Genomic DNA, 20286 nt, shown 5'->3' with positions numbered 1-20286 from the left:
AATCCCACAGAACAAGTTTTGGCCAAGTATGACTTGTGGGCTAAACATAGCCCACTGCCTATTCTTGTAAATAAGGTGTTACTGGACACAGTCACGTCTATGCCTTCATATACCACCTAAGGCTACTTTTCCACTGCTAGCAAACGGGATCCTCAAAGCCGACAATACTTACCATGTGGCCCTATATGGGATGTGCTTGCCAACCCCTGACCTACCTACGGTTGAAATGTGACCTGTTGATTGTTGGCCTCAGGAACCAGAGATGATGGTAGTTTAACAAGAGAGATGACAGTGAAAGATGTCTTTTAGAGGCTTGTCTTTCACGATACATTCATCTCTGGAGACTCTTATCCCCTAGCCTTGATCACATGGCTACCTACCACCTAATGAGAGCCCTATGGTGGCCCTAGAGTACCCTCTTCATGAAAGGTAATCAAGCATCCAGAGATCATGAACATACATTACAGGGACACATACAGATAACTGACTTATTTTGACTTGGCTGTATCCGATGTTTTTCTTAGAAATAAAATTATTCAGGGTATTGAGACTCTATTATCATACAGTTTGATTTATTATTTCTATATTACTATAAAAATATAGTTTCAATGAACAATGACAGCACTTGTTGTCTTCATATACCGCATTTGGAGGGATAGTCATACATTTTTCTGCAGGAATACTAATGTGTTTGATTACTGAGTGCTGTCCCCACTTGATGAGGGTGTTCTGTGACATACGGCAAAGGCATGTACTATCCTCATAAAATATGCATAATTCTGATTTCTAACATACATCAGGCCCTCAGGGCTACAGATAAGAAATCGTAGATGTATATCGATATTCAGCATATGCTGAAAGCTTGTGTTACCTGGGATGGTGGAAATACTGGGAGTTAATCAGAGTATCAAGATATCACTCTATACATGAAGAACATCTGGATTATCCAACCAAATCAGACAGTTGCATTCCTAATTCAGAGGCCCCTTTCCTGCAGACACAAATTTTTAACTGGCAAAGTACAATGAAAAAGCAACAAAAACTATGTTGTATTTCCCATTTCACATGGTGGACACTCAGTCATATCGCTAGCAGGCTAGGTTTATTTCAAGTCCATAATCCAAAATACGATGATTTTTAGTACTTGAGTCAAACTATAAAGTAGCGTTTATGCCTGAAATAGGGCTGAGTTTTATAGATTTATGACACAAAACAAATTCCTTAAGTCAGATAAACATAATAATGGTGACCCAATGGGGGAAAATAATTATAATCACCGAATTGTCTCTTGTTGCCATGGGGATGGTTTTAAATTTGCCAACCAACTTGATTTGCCTTGCCTTAGTTTTAGTCAGGCCACCTTCGGGCCTGCTCTGGATGGGACAGTTGCTATTGTTTTCAATCTATACAAAGGGTATTAAAATTTTCACAGGCTTAGTTGGCAATTTGACATTTCTAAAAAATAAATGGGAGAATATTGGAATCGACTATTCTCATCCAGGCACTATATAAAGTAGCCAAAATCCACTGTAGATGCAATGAACAGGTCCTGTAATATGCTGTATACCACAGGTCGTAGAAAAACCTCAACTATGGAAACCAAGCCTAGCAAGATACCAATTCCAGGGCTATGACTTTATTAACTGTGGAATAACTCAACTGATCTTGGGTGAGTGATTTTGTCCCTCTGAGTCACAGCACTTGGTGGCAATGGGGGTGACGGTTACATCTCCTCTCCATAAACTGAGTATATGATTTTCCATATCTTTGTATTTGCATTGTTCTAAAGGTTGTGTATAGCAGCAGACAGAGGGGGTTTCATAAAATGTTTGCTGGATTTATATCTTAAATTCATTGTATAATGAGGTCTGGAGATTACTCTTTTTTTTTTTGCAGTTTTTCCATTTTCTTATTTATTTATTTATTTTTGATAAATTTATTTTTATTGGTGTTCAATTTGCCAACATACAGAATAACACCCAGTGCTCATCCCGTCAAGTGCCCCCCTCAGTGCCCGTCACCCATTCACCCCCACCCCCCGCCCTCCTCCCCTTCCACCACCCCTAGTTCGTTTCCCAGAGTTAGGAGTCTTTATGTTCTGTCTCCCTTTCTGATATTTCCCACACATTTCTTTGGAGATTACTCTTGAGGAACTATGAATGGTAGTCTTTGGGTAATCATAAGTTCAACACAGAACTGGAAATGAGGAGCTGTGAGAAAGGATTTCTTATAAATATCAGCATATTTTAAAAAGGCAGTAAGATAGCATATATACAGTTGTCAGCAATCCCTGCCATGCCTTGGCGTGGAGATGCATGACTCTAAATTCTGTCTCCATTGTCACATGGACTTCCTCCTATATGTCTGCACATCATCCTCCTTCCATAGATGTCTGTCTAGTAGTCTCATTATAAGGACACCAGTCATCTTGGATTGGAGCCCATCTCACTCCACTATGACCACACCATAACTTCACAAGTATTTATTTACATCTGCAATGACTCTATTTCCAAATAACGTCATATGCTGAGGTTCCAGCAATAACATGGTTTGGAGGAATCACTACTCAGCGTACTACAAGCAGCCTTCTTTAAGGATGGATGTGTGTCGGCAGCAGGCTGGGGGCAGATATCTGGTCTGACTGCAGGCCCTACCCACCAACGAAAGCTTCTCAGGACAACATGGGGAAAGCGTCCTGCAGTTTGGTGTTATTGCATATCTGAAAAATGCATGATCTGAGCTGCTCAAGTCCAAGGTGACCACAGATTGGCCCCTAACAACACAGGGATCAAACCCTGTCCAGATACAAAAGGAGCCATTGTAGACAATTGGCATGAAGGCAAACACAGCTCAGCCACAACAGTGGTGTGCACAGAAGACACGTAGGAGATACCCCTGAAGCACCAGGTTCTGGTGAGCAGGGCACACTGCACTACGGTGTGCTACAGGATCTCTTCTACATAAGGTGACTACTTTCGAGAGCAGGAGACACAGGTGACTTTTCTAACACACCAAGAAACGTGCAGAGAATTAGAGAAACCGAGGAGACAAATGAAGAAACAGCACAAAATCCTAGCAAGAAAGCTAAGCAAAACTGAGATAAGCAACATGCTTGGTAGAGAATTAAGTGATCTTGGTAGCACCCTCAACGAGACAGAAAATATAAAAATGAACCAATCAGAGGTAAAGAACTCAAGAACTGAAATTAGAAACACACAAGACGAAATAAATATTAGACTAGAGGAAGCAGAAGAATGAATCAGTGAGCTGGTGGACAGAGTAATGGAAAGCAATCAAAGTGAGCGAGTGAGAGAAAAATAATAAAAAATGAAAACAGACTAAGGCAAACAAAAGTTTAAGGAATTCATCACCACTAAACCAGCCATATGAGTGAGATATGTTAAAGGGGACTCTTTGAGCAGAAAGGAAAGGCCACAAGTAAGAAGAGTAGGAAGCACAAAAGCTGTAAAATTAAGTATATCCATAAAAGTCAGTCAAGGGATTCACAGAATAAAAGGATGTAAAGTATGACACCATATACCTAAAATGTGGCTGACAGAAGAGTAAAGAATAGATATAAACCTAAACATCCATCAATTTAATATATGCATAAGATGTTATATATAAACCTAATGATAACCACAAATCAAAACCAGAATAGATACACAAAAAATTAAGTACATCACTAAAGAGAGCCAGCAAGCCCTGAGAGGAACTCTCAGAAAGAAGGAGCAGACAAAAACTATAAAAAGAACTATAAAACAAGCAACAAATGGTAATTAGTACATACCTATCAATAATTACTTGCAATGTGAATGGACTGAATGCTGCAATCAAGACGTAGGGTGATGGAATGGATAAAAAAGCAAGACCTATCTATATGTTGCCTACAAGACTTACATCAGATCCAAAGATAGAAGCACATCAAAAGTGAAGGATGGAAAAGCATCTATCAAATGGAAGTGAAAGGAGAGCCAAGGTAGCAGTAGTTATACCAGAAAAAAAATACACTTTAAGACAAAGACTGTAACAAGAGATGAAGAAAGACAGTGCAATTGTAAAGCGAATAATCCAAGGAAAGGATAAAATAATTCTAAATATTCACGCACCCAACATGGGAGCACCCAAGTATATAAAGCAGCTATATAAAGCATATATATATATATAAATATAAATTTATATATATATAAAGTAACAAATATAAAGGAAGTAAGCCATAGTAATACAATAAGAATAGGGAACTTTAACATCCCACTTACATTAATGGATAGGTCATCCGAGTTGAGAATCAAGAAGGAAAGAGTAGCTTCGAATGACACGCTGAACCAGATAGACCTAAGAGACATATTCACAACATTTCACCCTAAAACAGCAGAACACACCTATCTTTCCAAGTGCACACAGAACATTCTCCAGAAGAAATCACAAATCATGCCACAAGAAAAGTCTCAACACGTTTATCAAAATAACGTCTCAACACCACATCAAAATAAAAAGCTTCTGCTCAGCAGAGGAAACCATCAACAGAACGAAAAGCAACCTCCTGAAAGGGAAAAGATTATTATAAATGATTTGTCCAATAAACGGTTAGTATCCAAAATATATAAAGAACTTATACAACTCAACACACAAATAAACAGAAAATCCAACTTTATAAAATGGGCACAAGACACAAATAGACATTTCTCCAAAGATGACACCCGGATGGCCAACACACACGCAGGAAGATGCTCAACATCATTCATCAGCGGGGAAGTGCGTATCAAAACCACAGCGAGGTATCAGCTCACACCTGATCAGGATGGCTAAAACCAGAAACGCATGAAAGGAGTGTCGGTGAAGATGTGGAGAAAAACTCTATGCACTGTTGGTGGGAATGCAACCTGGTGCGGCCACTGCGGAGGTTCCTCAAAAAATTAAAAACAGAATTACCATGTGATTTAGTGATTCCATTACTTGGTATTTACTCAAAAAATATTAAAACACTAATTTGAAAAGACAACATGCACCTCAATGTTTATTGTAGCATTATTCACAACAGCTAAATTACAGAAGCAACTCAACTACCCATTGGTAGATGAATGAGGGATAAAGAAGATGTAGTGTGTGTGCGTGCGTGTGCGTGCCTATGGTGGAATAAAAAACAGATTCTAGGGATGCCTGTGTAGCCTATGGTGGAATAAAAAACAGATTCTAGGGACGCCTGTGTAGCTCAGTGGTTGAGTGTCTGCCTTTTGGCTCAAGGTGTGATCCTGGCGTCCCGGGATCGAGTCCCGCATCGGGCTCCCTGCACGGAGCCTGCTTCTTTCTCTGTCTATGTCTCTGCCTCTGTCTCTGTGTATCTCTCATGAATAAATAAATAAAATCTTAAAAAAAAAAAGAAACAGATTCTAAACTCTCGAGAAGAAACTGATGGTCATCAGAGGGGAGGCGGGTGGGGGGGATGGGTGAAAGAGGTGATGGGGATGAAGGAGTGCACTTGTGATGAGCACTGGATGCTGGATGGGAGCGCTGAATCACTACACTCTATACCTGAAACTATTATAATGCTGTAGGTTAACTGCATTAAAATAATAATAATAAAAAAAAACAGAAGAAAAAGAAAAAAAGAATAGATGGGTATCCCTAGTTCTCCCTCCTACAGCCCAGCGAGGCAGGGAAAGGGAGGGCAAGTGGAGCTGACCCAGAATTTACCTATTTTTCTCATGCCCGCAGGCTGTCACATGTCTCATGGCCTCATTTCTACTGTTCGTCACACCAGCATCCACCAACACACCCCAGAGAGCTCATACAACCCACAGGCATTCATTATTGTTCCAACCACATTCCTATCCAGCATCCCACCCAGCCCTCTGGTAACAGGTGGTGCGACTGAGAAGACAATCTCTCCTGGTGACAGGTAAAAAGACCTGACGGGTCAAAGGCCAGAACTAACACTAGTCGTGACCGTAGTCATGTACACTGGTACAAAAGCTATCCCGCAGGCCTGCGGGGAGCTTCAGGTTGGAGTTACCCCATAGAAGGAATAGTCATCCTGTGGTGGGGTCAGGGAGGGGATGCCGGGCAATGGGCACTGGAGGGCACATTATCAATACTGGTCAACACGTCCTATGCGCGACAGTTGTCCTTGGCTTCCTTTCAGTTAGCTCCCGACGGTTTCTGCGGCCCGCTGGGGGATGCGCTGCTGAATACCTGCCTCATGCAAGGCAGGGTCAAACAGTCATCAACTTTACAGCTGGATAAAGCCAATGGGGCGAAATGTCAGCAGTTCCCAAATCTATGATCATCCGTGTATCCCTCCTTTCAGTTACAAAGGATACACCAATGCTCATTCTCTCATCTGACATATAAGTGGGGAAAATTCCGTACGCAACAGTCGAGTAGATCATCAAAACACAGAACCTACGTGCGACACAATTAATCATAATTGTTTCTTAAGAGGTCATCCGTCTGGCATCAACTCATAGGACAAACTTCATCTCAGCCATGACGGCGAGCTTCCGGACACCGCTGCTGGCTGGCTTGGAAGCCCGCTGATAACTCAACAAACCCGAAACGCCATGATGCTGGTGTGCGCTCATCTTCTACTGGGTGTCTGGTGGTGACGGTCAGGTGTGTGGCAGTGGACACCGGGCCATGGGTTAGGCAATTGCATCGGGGCACAGCAGGGCACATCTTTGCCAATTCCTGCCCTTTATCACATCACATCATGTGGCTGCCCACGTCAACGCCTCCTGGACAACTAGCTTCCCAGACGGCTCCCTAAAACAGTGCCTGTCATCCTTCATCCTTACCCTTCCCTGGCCTGACATCACCCTATTCACGGGCGTTTTCATGAGGAGAGCATCACCAGACAGGTTTCCGTTTTACCTTGAGGACCCAGCAGTTGGGAGACCGGTCTCTATAATCTTAATATTCGATGCTACACATGATGTTATACTGAATTAATACCTGTAGGACTTTGAACATATATAAATGGTTAAATACCATTTTTGCGCCTTTTACCATGGAATAGAGTCCCACATTCGTTGGTTGGTAGACATACTCGCCCCGCTGACTCACACAGGAAGGGTTTCCTTGGCGGACGTCAAACACCCCCTTGTCTACAGGCACAGGTGAATCAGGGCTTTGACAGACACGCCATCCATGACAAACGCCAGCGTTGGGCTGTGCTTGCTGGTACCGGGCTGATAAGTGGTGTCTGACTTATGAGGACAGTTTGTCAACTTTTGAGTGTGGGTTTTAAAAAGTGATTTAGAGGCAGATTCATAATTACTTGCTTTCAGTGTGAAATTATCAATCTTGGGTGGCTGGGGGGAATTTATGGCACATGCCAGCTCTTTCAGGTGAAGACTTTTATAAATTACCTAATACTTGATTTGCACCCCACCCCCCTAGAAGTGCGGGGCCATTCATTAAATTAACACCTGGATTTACGGCCAGCTGTAAACTCAGGACACTGGATCTCAGATTTTAGCCTGGGAGCTTTGGGGGACATGGGTGTTGTGGTTCGACCCCCAGGGACTGACTCTGCAACTGCAGTAACATTGGGAGTTAACACCCAAGGACCTGGATGGAGCCCATGGAGGGTGGGTGTCCCACCCAACGTCGCACATGCAGCAGCTGGAAGTACAGCACAACCCCACGTCTCTGCTATCCAACCAACACCACCTGCCTGGCCCTAAGGACCTGCTGAGCCTTGGCCAGTCATGACAGCACAAGGTGACTAATCTCTGGTACCATATGCTTGTCCAGAAGGGACTTTAACAGGTAGGAACATTGACATTTCCTGCTTCATCCTCCACTGGGTTTAGAAACCAGAGACTCCGGGTCGGAATGCCTGTGCCACCCGCGGAGATCCAGTGATCCCCGTAGGGCCGCGTGGCCGTCCCCGTTTGAGGACACCCTCCAGCTTGCGCCGTCCCTTTTTCAGAGTCGCTGGCCAGGGGACAACATCTCTATTTTTTTTTTTTTTTTATCGAAACGACGCTACACCCCAGGGCACCTGCCCAAGGACGCTGGTCATTGACTAATTACAGATTTTAGAGGAGGACGGTCCCTTCTTCCCAAGGATCGCATCCGTGGCCCCTCACCAGCCCATTCTTCCTTGTCTGTCACAGTTTCACAGCAATATTTGTACCCGGGGGATGAAGTTTCCGGAAAGAAAAGAGTTCAGCAGATACTCCGCTTTTCGCGGGGCAAGACTCCCCGCGGAGGTCCGACGGCTGCCGTCCCGGATCCCCGCAGGTCGGGCCTCTCTGCCAACTGCTAGCTCTAGGCAGGGACTCATTATTCGCCGTCCGGGGCAGGCCTGCTGCTCCTTTGGGCCCAAATCCCAGCACTTGGGACGTTTGCTCTCGAGAATCCCTACCCAAGCAATCCCCCGGCGGCCTCCCACGTGCACATCTAAAGTTTTGGGTTGTATTGACGAGGCTGCAATCTGCCTATGGGCACTGCATTTCCCTTATTCGGATTCTTAGCTCTGTCTCTGGGGAGAAAAATCATAGATTTGCTCAGATAGCAGCTGGAGATGTACAGTGACGGCGGATTCCTTGACGGGGGCGTTGACTTGCTTCAGGGAAAATCAGTCTTAAGGGCCCGCGTGTGGGAAAGAATGCCAGAGGCATTTTGCCGGGAAAGAACCAGAGAGGAGGACAAAGCAGGAGCCACGGTACAGGGAGGGCGACGTGACTGCGCAGGAAGGCAGACAACAGGCCGGCAGTGCAAGCAGGGCTCATGGAGACACACAGCTCGCAGAGCTTTCCTTGCCCCTTCCCCGAGCCACTGAGATCTGGGTCTTTCTAGGACAATGATTATAGGGTCCGGCCGTAGAGTGAGGTCACCCGATGGCCGTCAACAACCGGAGGGCAGTACTCATGCGCCGTCGGTTCAAAGAAACTGGGTGACCCCTCGAGAAATGTGCCTTCTTGAACGCCTGCTCAGGCAGGGGGACGTCACGGGGAAGAGGACGCGGCGTGAAGGCTCTCTGTGGGGTGATCAACGTGCTCTCGCGCTCACTTAGGGCGCTCCCAAGACTCTGTAACCTGATAAAAACCACCGGATCATACGAGCGGGTGAATTAAATGACGTGGAAAAACGTGCCTCCGCGCTGTAAACATGCCTTTTACCAACTCCGACTGCATTTTTTAAGACAAATATATTCCCTTCGACTAGAGTGCGTCCTCATGGGCCCCCGTCCACGGCATAAGGAGCTGCACCTTGTTTGATTCCTATTCTTTCTGCTGAATGTGAATGTGCAGACAGGACGGAATTTTCTCCCCAGGCCCCTGTGGGTCTACACTGTAGCATGTCACAGGCTTGCTGGGACCTGCTCTGGCAACGGGGATTCAGCAGGCCCTGCTGCCCTAACTAGCTTTGCCCTCACGACGGATGCGTCCACACAGGCTGCTTCGTGTGGTCTCCGTGGGCTGCGGGTGAAGGCGCCGAGGCTCTGCCCATCGGGCCGTCGAGCCGGGCAGGCAGCTTCCTGGGACACCAGCAGGACGGGGGGTGGCTCCGGGGCGCCTCGACTGGGAAGGAGCCTCACCAGGGTCTCTTTCGGCAGCGGAGCCAGGACAGGGAAGCAGCAGGCTGTGCAGACTCGGGGAGAGGGTGGCTTGGAGGGACTGCAGATTTCGGGGGGCGGGGACAGGATGCTGTTCATCACGCCTCTTTTATTTTTTTTTTTAAGATGTTGTTTATTTGCGAGAGACACAAAGACGCAGGTGGACGGAGAAGCCCGATGCGAGACTCGAACCCAGGACCCCGGGGTCACACCCTGAGCTGAATGCAGATGCTCAACCGCTGAGCACCCCCTGGCGCTGTGCATTGCCCCTGTTGGAAATGTGCACACCTGACGCTCTCAGAGTTCACGGATCCCCCGACGTCATGCCTATTAGTAAGATACCCAAAGAGAGAACAGTATCTTCAAGATTACTTCCTTGCGAGGGTGGAAGTTTTCAGATCACCGTATAATTTCTATTATCAAAAGGCTGCCAGCGGTGCCGATTCTCTCCAGTCAAATTGACTTAAATTCAATTTTTGCTATATTGTACACGGAGGCACGGACAGAGAGCGCTATTCCTAAGCAAGCTTCTCACGAACGCAGCCCGGAGCGGTCGGCTTTGGCTTCCAAGCACGTGGAGAGAAGGTCCATTGCAGGATCTGCGTTCTTGTGACGTGCCTGGAAGAAGCACCAACTGCGCGTCGTTGCCGGAAACGAGCTGTGTTTCCTGCACGCCACGATGATGGATGTGGGAATATAATAAATGATGTGCCACACGGAAAACTCTCTCGGGGAAGTATCCATGCATGGGGGAGGCTACAGGTCTGGTTAAAAAACACGAAATCCGGGCAGCCCAGGTGGCTCAGCAGTTTGGCCCCTGCCTTCAGCCCAGGGCCTGATCCTGGAATCCCCAGATCGAGTCCCACGTCGGGTTCCCTGCATGGAGCCTGCTTCTCCCTCTGCCTGTGTCTCCGCCTCTCTCTCTCTCTCTGTGTCTTTCATGAATAAATAAATAAATAATCTTAAAAAAAGTAAAATAAAAATAAAAAACACAAAATCCTAATTCTATGCATATAGTTACGTAACGGTTGGCACCACTGCAAGCAGGCTGCCGAACGACCGTGACGTTGGTAGCAAAATATAAAAAGGCCGCGCGAGTGATCCCAAATATCCCTAACGTTTAACTGTTACAGATCGAAGCGGCGTTCACCTCTCCACCTTAGGTCCCGACTTGAAGCAACACAAAACATTATTCTCCGAGTATAACTTTTTGCACAAGGTTCATTCGGCGTACAAGATGCAAATGCAAAAGGCGTGACCTAAACTAAAGTCACAGGAAGAGAGCTTCGGCTAGGAGACGTTCCCTGGCAGGTAGCTTGCAGGCAGCTGGGAGCGTGGGGACTTCTGTATGTCTTGACAGAAGGCCCCCAGGACTCGGCATTGTCGATCTGTGCAATGGATCCGATCAAATACATAATTAGGTGGCCCGTGGGTGCCGCGTCCCGCCCTGTACCAGGAGATGTGCCGCGGCCTGATGAATGGTTGCGCAGTGGCCAGGAGCACTCTTTGCTGAGGATAATTTGTAATTACTCACTCAGCCACTTCTCTGCTATTATGTCTAATAAAATCCCTAATCTCATAATTTGTCAGCTGGATGCAATTGTACCGAGGGCGAGGACACGGGCGTCGGAAGCGCGATGGAAAGCAGCACAGCAAAGCCACACGTAACGGCCCCTGAGAGGCCTGGACTTGGATACTACTAAGGCGACGGCGCACTGCTCCGCCCTCCAGACCTTGGAGCCCATGGTTCTGTCCCCGGACCCAGGCAGCGGTGACACACAGCAGGGGAAAAGCCAGGTGCCGAAAGATTCGGGGGTGACCCCCTGGGAGAGCTGCCGGCTGGGGATGGGTCCCGGCCAACCTGTTCGCTCCCAGCCCCAGGACCCAATTCAAACTCAGGAAGCAATTCGATTTCCCAAATTGCAGTCCTGGGAGGCCAGCTGGGATTTCCAGGCCTGGGAAGGGGGCTTTAAAAAAGACTTTATTTATTCCCGAGAGACCCAGAGAGAGAGAGAGAGAGAGGCAGAGACACAAGCAGAGGGAGAAGCAGGCTCCATGCAGGGAGCCTGACGTGGGACTTGATCCTGGGACCCCGGGGTCACGCCCTGGGCCCAAGGCAGATGCTGAACTGCTGAGCCACCCGGGCACCCCGAAAATGTGCAGGTATTAAAAGCTGTGGTGCAAAGCAGCTCGAAGAGTTGCAGAGCCCCAGGACGTGACCTGGCGATTGTGCCCGGGAGCAGATGCCCATGCACCCGCACACGGCTCCGTTCAGAGCCCCCAGCAGGTGGAAAGCACCCGAGGGTCCCGCAGTGCGTAAATGGATACACAAAATACAATCTATCCATGAAACAGAGTATGATTCAGCACAAAGTGGAACAAAATACCAACACGCGCTACACCAGGGCTGAACCTTGGACACGCTGTGCCCAGTGATAGGAGCCAGTCCCCAAGGCCACGGAGCACTGTTTACACGATGTCCAGAATCCAAGTGCCCAGACAGAAGTGACATTTGTGGTTACCATCGGCCGAGGGGAGGGAATGGGGGGAAAGGGCAGTGATTCAGCAAGATCTAGAGCTAGACAGCCAGTGGTTGAATGTGCTAATGCCTTTGAGTCCTGTTCTCCACGATGGTTAATCGTACTGTATGGAAATCGCACGCCAACAACAAAAAAAGCATTAAAGACACGCTGTTGCCCAAGCTGATTTTTTAAGTGTTCTTCCCACCTTCTGCCATCAATTCTAGTCACATGAACATACTACACCGGACATCGAGGTGTGCACAAGGGCCAACCCCCTAGTGTGACTGGAAGCAGGGCTCGCGGCCACAGCTGGTGGGGGTGGGAACCCCCGCTCTGTCTGGGGTGCAGGGACATGAGCCTGTGTTCTGGAACATGTTCAGGGTGAGCACCGAATCAGTGAGAGAGCCCATGCCGCTACGTGGCCTAGTAGGACAGCGCATAGGCTCCAGGGCGAACCCAACACCAGCATGGTGGGGGGCGCACACCCATGGGTGCACAAAGGGAGAGGCAGTCCCGGGTGACCTCATCAAGCCTGCCTGTCGGGAGGCGCACTTCTTGATCGCTGCCCGTTTTCAGAGGGGTCACCAGCCCCCCAGACGTGTACCCGGGCAAGACGAGGACAGGCTGTGAGGACTCCGAGCAGATGCTGGCCTCACACTGTGAGATATTCCCTCTGTGGTGGGTCCCCCATTCGCTCGTTATTAGCAAATGAAAATAAATGATGGTAACAGGAGGTAGTGAGCACCAGTGCCGACAACCTTGGCACAAATGTCACTTTCTCCAAATGTGTGTTGGTGACCAGGTCATTCGGTTCCTGGCACACGTTTTCTACATCCTATTTAGGCTCCCAGCTCCACCCACAAGAAGGCACCTGTGCAGCACACGTTTCTCAGAATAGCCTCTCGGCTTTCAGCCCCTGGTACCCACATCTTTGTGTGATCCTCTCGTCTTGAGAGCGAGGGGACCTGTGATGTGCTTCTCAGCAACAGGATATGGGAGACGCGAAGGGACGTTGCATGTGTGCTTGAGATCTCTGATCAGCTGACCTTGCTAACCAAATTGCGGGTGGGCCTGGCCTAATCAGGTGCATTGCCAAACGCAGATTCCAAACAGAAGAGATGCCGTCCCACAGGCGTTGATGACACAGTTACGATGTGAAATGTCTACAGGGTGGGTCAATCCCAGGGAACTAAAACCTCCGTGTTCCAATCACAAGGAACTAGACTTGCACACACCATGAGTGCATGAGGTTGGAAGAGGATCCCAAGGTCCACATGACCAAACAACCCGGGCCAACATTTTGATGCAGACGTGTAAGATCTTGAGCAGAGGGCCTAGTTAAGCCATGTCCACACACCTGACCTCCAGATCCTGCGAGGTAATCAGTGGGTGGTATTCGGAGCACTTACATTTGTGCTAATTTGCAACGGATAGCAACTACTACGGTATCGACTTCCAGCAAAATAGTGACAACACTACAGGCTTTTCCCCAGGATGCAAACCCCACTATTTTCAGATGCAGTGCTCTGCCCCCATCAGCAGCCAGAAACAGCAGCTACGGATCATGTCCATCTGCCTCACAAAGACCAGTCCTCGATCCTACAGCTTTTCCCATGATTCTGTGACCTTGGCACATGTGCAACTAGAAAATCCCTTTCTATCCATAAAATAGGATATCAACTGGCATAACGCAGAACAAAGTTGTGACACCTGTTACCACATGGATGAATCTTCAAAATATGAGACGGAGTAGAAGGCGGCAATCACAAAAGGCCACACGGTGTAGGACTCCATTTGCAGGAAATGTCCTGAATGAGCAAATATAACAACATCTGTGGTTACTGAGGGCTGAGGCCAGGTGGAATGGAGGCTTTGGGGGAATGATTTACAGAGTTCTGGAACTAGAGAGGCACTGGCTAGAAGGCACTAAATGCCTCTGACCTATACTCTTTCCAATGGTTATTTGTGTGCTATGTGAATTTCACCCCAATTAATAAAAGCATTAAAAAGAGAAAACAACACTGAAGTTTATTTATGAGTAAGGCCGCATTGAGTTTGTCACCATCAACCCCAAACCCCCTGAGTCATGCACCCAGCTCTAGACACCTGCCACTATAACCTCCTTGATGAATGAGCTTGTCACTTGGGACTACTTTGCAACCAGAAGCTCTAGGAATCCACTTCATGATGCCGACTATGGTGAGTTGGCCCTCGTGATATGGGAATTCTTTGATAGAGCCCAGAATGCCCATGAAGCAGATGGCTTCTGACACCCCCTGGATGAGTCACACATGCGGTGTGTGCTGGGGCACAAAAGCTCCTGACCCTGACACATCTATAGAACACAGGTTTGTTTTTCCCGTCTTTAAAATAGGGCTCATCACACAGTATCGCGTCAGGCAAACCAGTAATTGTCAACTGGGGGGTGACTCTGCCTTCCGGGGGACATTGGACAATATCTGCAGACATTTGTGGCTGTCACAGCTTGTGGACAGTGCTCCTGGCCTCCACTGGGAAGGGGCCAGGGATGCTACTAAATACCCAACGATGCACAAGACAGTCCGTGATGCCAGAGAATGATCTGGCCTGAACAAGAAGTCATGTTCAGGCAGAGAAGCCTGCTTTAGGTCAAAACTCTGCTACTAATTTTTCAGTGTTTTTCCATACCAGTGGTTGTGAACCAGGGTGACTCTACCCGCCCCCCCTTAAATATTTGGTAGTGTCTGGAGTGATTTTGCTTGTCACAATTGGGAGGGTGCTACTGGTGTCTCTTGGATAGTATCCAAGGATTCAGCTAAATATCCCACAATGTGCAAAACCCACCCAAAACAAAGAATAATCCAACCCTGAATATGGATCTGCTCAGGCTGAGAATCCCTGACCTATAGAACGTGTGCTCGCCGAAGAGCGACTAACTTCTTCGCTAACCCAACATCGACTTTGTATTTGCGCTTAATGGAACCCAACATCTGGCCTTTCAAAAGTCAAGACATGCTGTTCAGTTCAGTATCCCGGCCATAGAATCCCAGATTGGGCCATCGTGACCCCCCGTAGATTTAAGTAAGTGGTCCTTGCCTCCCAGGTGCACAGGCTGGGGAGTAGCTGGGGAGTAGCTGGGGAGCAGCGGTCGGAAGCTGCTTATCAATGGGCATGGCGACCAGAAGACACACAGGTTCAGCCCCGCTTTTCTGGCTGAAATTAAGCTTCTGACTATTCTCATCTTATTGCAAAGCTTGCAGAGCTTACAAAAGTCCTGAGGTTTGAAGTGGTGGAGGGTACCCCTGAGGGGATTGCGACATAGTTTGATACCATAAATGGGAAAACAAAACAAACAAACGCACATGGTGCAACTATCACATGATGGTTCAAAGTCACACACAGGCTCAAAATGAACCTTTCCATGCTTAAATTTAGAACTCTAGCTCCCCAGGCTCAAAACACAGACTCTTGGAGCCACGTGTTTTTCACAATTCACTGTTTTCTTTCTTTCTTTTTTTAGATTTTGGAAGGTAATTAAAAATATATATATATTAAAAGTATGCAAAGACAGCTGCAACGTTGAGCTACCCCCAGGACGCTTTCTGATGCTCCTAATGGGCCCTGTTTTGTATAGAACCGTGCTCATTGATTTACACCTCCTAACAATTCCAAGAAACAAAAATCTGTACCCACATGAGGTGGTGGATGTTATCGGAACTTACTTTGCAATATGGATTGAGTCATCACGATGTGTATCTAATCATCCATCTTATACTTTAAACCCACCTGACACTGTATGTCAGTTACATCTCAGTAAAACTTTGCCAAATACGTTCATCTGTTCTCTGGTTTTACTGAATGACAAATTTATACTCCGTTTTACTGCGATATAATTGACAGATGACGGAGAACTGGACTTCAAGGCACGCCACGAAATGATTTGATATCCATACATACTGCGCTGTGACGAGCGGCACGCAACATGCAGACACACATATATGGAAAGACACAATGGCAGAGCGGGCATGTGCCACGTAACACACCCTAAATGACGTCCTGGACACTCGCCTGCAGTCACACATATAAATACCTCTGCAGCAAAACAGGATGAGTATTTGCATTCCATGGGATGAATACAGACTGTTCAATTTTACATCAGTTTCCTGTTTGTTGCTGCAGAACTGACAAAAATAAGCTACCCCAAAACCTTAGTTTCCAATCCTCCCCTTTCCTTTGTTCTTGTTGGTTATGGACAAAGGGGCGTAGGTGTGTAACTCAGAAGGGAGCTCTTGGAAAGGATTCAAGGGGTGCCTGGGTGGCTCAGTGAGTTAAGCATCTGCCTTCAGCTCAGGTCACGACCTTGGGGTCCTGGGATCGAGCCCCAAGTCAGGCTCCCTTGCTTCTCTCTCTCCCTCTGCCCCTCCTCTTGCTCATGCTCTCTTTCTAACAAAGAAATAAAATCTTAAAAACAACAAAAAAGAAGTCAACACAGGAGACACTGGAAAGCCCGCCTATACTGAAAAGGATGCTGGCCAAGTCACTCCACCTTGTATAAGCCCACACGTCCCTTGCAACAGAGGAGGCAATCAGAGACACAGGACACCCGTGCCCAATGGCAACCCAGGTCAGACCAGCCGGGACAACCTCCAGCACAACCCAAGAGCTTCCTGGAACCCCAGGGAACATCTGAGAATCGTTGCAAGGCTGGTCTCCAGGCCTCTAAGCAAGCGACGGTGGCTCTTCCTCCCCAGGAAACACTTGGAATGTCTGTGGACAATTGCGGAGGGGGGGGTGGTGGCGTCCTACGGCATCTAGTGCCTAGAGTCTAAACATCCTGCAAGCACAGCTCGGTCTGCTGACTGCCACAGCTGAGAAACCCCAGGGCAGACAAGTCACTTGTGAAGGAGGACGTCCCAGTCCTGCGTCTATCTCTGCACATGACTTCCCCCCAGCCCTGGAACGACCAAGAGGAACAGCGGACCCGGGGCCCCCTCCGTCTTACCTCCGTGCTTTCTATCCGAGTGGAAAGTCAAGGGCGCTATAGTGAATTAGCCCGGTGTGACTCTCTGCCCTGCACTTCCTCCTCGTAATAAGCACCTAATTATTATTGACATTGGCACCTGCAGTATTTACACTGAGTGTTTGTTTTCCGTCTTGGACAACTCCAGAGGGAAGACTGGACTTCTGTGTCATCATTGCAAAATCTTTCATTACCTAAATCCCAAGGGTGCCAGGTAAGGGCTTGTTGACTCAGCCACCAAGTTTTACAGGGTTAATTTCCAAACAAGGTAGGAATGTTAATGAGAGGACAAGACACAAACAAAACAGCAGAGATGGAGAGTGGTCTGGAGGACAGGTCTTGAGGTTTTTACCCACAAACTTTTAATGCTTACTTCACATCAGCCTTTTAAGGGACGTCTGACATTTATTGCTCAGTTTTAAATGCAAATTAGAAGGAGTCCTTGTATCTGTTTTTTTTTCCCCCTTTCTTCCATGCACTGAAAGCTTTTACATTTCTGGATCCTGATATCACCAGTTGTTATGTTATAATCTCATTATAAATGAAAATGGGGCAATTTCTCAGTTGGTAAATATTAATGTCACTGTAGACACCAATTCCTGGGGAAAATCTGTCAGGTACTATCACGCGTTTGTCGAGGCACGCGCTGCCTATCGTAAATGACCACAGAATGGAATAATGTCTCAAGAAGAGTTTCACCATTTTTAGTGACATCACCTCCAAAGACAATTCTTTTTATCACCCCTCCAAGTCAATCCTCAAGGACTAGCTCAGAGGATGGAGTCAATGCACACACGACAAATATTGCAGGGCGCCTAGGTGGCACGGTCGGTTGAGCGTCTGACTCTGGGTTTCGGCTCAGGTCACGATCTCAGGGTCATGAGGTCAAACCCTTTGTCAGGCTCCGTGTCCGGCGGGGAGCCTGCTGGGGAGTCTCTCTCCCTCTCCCTCCATCCCTCCTGCCATGTGTCTCTCTCTCACTCTCAAATAAGTAAATAAATCTCCATAGAAAAATGCTGATTCCAGATAAGAACTAAGCAAGCACTCGAGGTCATGATTAACTAGGATCGTTCCCTTGCAGGAGGACAGCACGGAAGGTTTATCTGGAGCAGAGGGCAACACCGTCCGTGTGGCTGGCTCACATTCCCGGATTGCGGGTGGCATGCGTTACAAAGGTCAAGCTGTCCCGCATGCTTATCTCCTATATCTGATATGAATTTTCAGAATAAAGAGCGGTCGATTTCTGAGCCACTTATCACTGCTTCCTTAACCCTGCCCCTTCGTGAAGATGGTCTACGCAGCCAAACACGGCCTCCAACACCGGACTAAGGAACCCCGCACCCGACAACAAAACTGTTAAAAAAACAAAGAAAACACAACAAAAAACAAGCCTGTCGAGCCACGTATCTACCAACCGGGATCACTCGTGTTCTGCTTTTGTTTTCGAGAACACCTATTCAGTCATGACAGACTGTGTATCCGGACGCTTAAAATGAAAAATAAATATTTCAGAAAACATTTTGAAAAAGCTTACCAAAAAAAAAAAAAAAAAAAAAAGAGCAGAGCTGCTATAATTCTGTCTCAAGTTTCCTCTTTAGAAAAGCAGCGCGTCGTAAGCTTAGGATAACCCCAACGTTTCAGGGCAGATGCCCGACGGCAGGTACATCTCCCTCCCGCTCATCCTATCCGGATCGGAAGCGCTGATGCTCACATTTTGATAGACAAAGTTAATTCGATTTCTCTTTGGAGGAACCTACAGCACACGACGCACCTCTCCGTTTGCTCATTTCCTCTTGGGTCTCTCGCCTCTGGCCTTTCCATTATTCTCTGTATCAAGCCTGTGTTTTCAAACCACCACTTTAATCCATAAAGGAAGGAAGGAAAAGTGTTTGGCAATCGCTTGCTTTCTCCCCGAAGACCTCCCTGTCTCAGGGCAAAGGGACAAATGAAAACAGGTGAATTCTTGTAGGCGGTTCTACAGGTTTTAAAACCATAACACAACAGGCAGGAAGGGACAAAGTTTCACGATTCGCGCGGAAGATCACGGACAAGGCCATCTCCCGGGGCTCAGGCTTAGCTCTGCGACGTGTTTAATTGACGCTCACCCTGCATGCGGTTGGAGCATTCCAGAAAGGGGCCGACAGAGCGACTCTTAGATTTCATTTGAAGCAGCGACACCAAAGGAGCAGTAGCCCTTGGCTCAACGTCGTCTGTCGCAATGTGTGAGCGGCAGAGAAGCAGCGAGAGAGAATTGATGGGACTCACCAGCTGTGGCGCGGCCCGGGGGCAGGTCGCCGGCGAGGAGACCGAGGCCGCCGAGGCCACCGGGAGACAGAGGCCCTGTGCGCCTCGGCCCGGGGCCGCGCAGCTTTTCAAGGCCCCGGGGGCTGGCGCCCAGGCCCGGCGACCATAGGCGGCCGGCCCGGCCCGAGTCATCGCCGGCTAATTGGCCACCGATTGGCCGTCTCTCAGGAAGAAGCTACTGCACCGCCCGCCGGCCCCGCCGGGGCTGCCCTCACGGCCACATGCTTTTGCTGTGCATCAGAGGGCAGCGGCCCGGGCGGCATCGGCGGGGGCGGGCCGGGCGTCCCGGGGCCGGGGGTGCAGGCCCCGCAAGGCCGGCTGCCTGATCGGTGACCCACGGCCCGCGGGCCCCGAGGAAGCCACACTCCTGGGCGACACCGAGGCCGGGCGGTGAGCAAGGACACCCCGTGGGGGGCAGGCGGGCGGGCGACGCTGACCAAGCGGGCAGGCAAGTCCTTTGCTCCCAGGTCCTGGGGGGACAGACAGGGACTCAAACCCCAGGTGAGAAAGACAAAACTTCCCAGGAGAAGTAGTCTCTTTTGTCATCCCTCTGTTTTATTTGGAAGAAGAAAAGAAGAATCGCAAAACCACACGCTGGGGTTTGATTCCATTATTCCACCTCTATAAATAAAGCCTTGCTCAGCTGTAATTATTTCCCGTGCCTCGGGCTCTGGTCCGCACTGGAATAATTAATCCACGGTGTAGTGGGTGCTAACACAGCTCCCACTCTTCCCAGGAACCCAAGATGCCAGCGTACCGAGACCTGAAGAAATATTTTATCATGAACGAGCAGGACCCGGCTATCACCACCCCGCGGATGTCTGGTCTCCCGGGGTCTCTATAAAACTTACCTGTTGCAGAGATGTTTTACAAGCTAGTGGTCAGCGCTCTAGCAT

The 20286-nt window shown here is 48.2% G+C and overlaps 1 protein-coding gene across 5 annotated transcripts in view; it reads right to left on the bottom strand.

Moving 5' to 3' along the window:
• Window positions 1-17125, bottom strand: part of STS (steroid sulfatase) — a 127796-nt gene extending 110671 nt beyond the window's left edge. For 4 of the 5 annotated variants that reach the window (XM_041740106.1, XM_041740105.1, XM_041740107.1 and 1 more), the window contains exon 1: window positions 17069-17125. The gene's annotated coding sequence lies outside the window, so the exon portion shown is untranslated. Of the gene's footprint in view, window positions 1-13797; window positions 13896-17068 lie in introns of all 5 variants that reach the window. The other variant, XM_041740108.1, reaches the window with a different exon arrangement.
• Between the last annotated feature and the right edge of the window lie 3161 nt (window positions 17126-20286).

Source organism: Vulpes lagopus, chromosome X (assembly GCF_018345385.1).
Source record: "Vulpes lagopus strain Blue_001 chromosome X, ASM1834538v1, whole genome shotgun sequence".
Classification (NCBI taxonomy): Eukaryota; Metazoa; Chordata; class Mammalia; order Carnivora; family Canidae; genus Vulpes; species Vulpes lagopus.
Note: the sequence above shows the minus strand (reverse complement) of the source record. Positions and strands in the feature narration are given on the sequence as shown.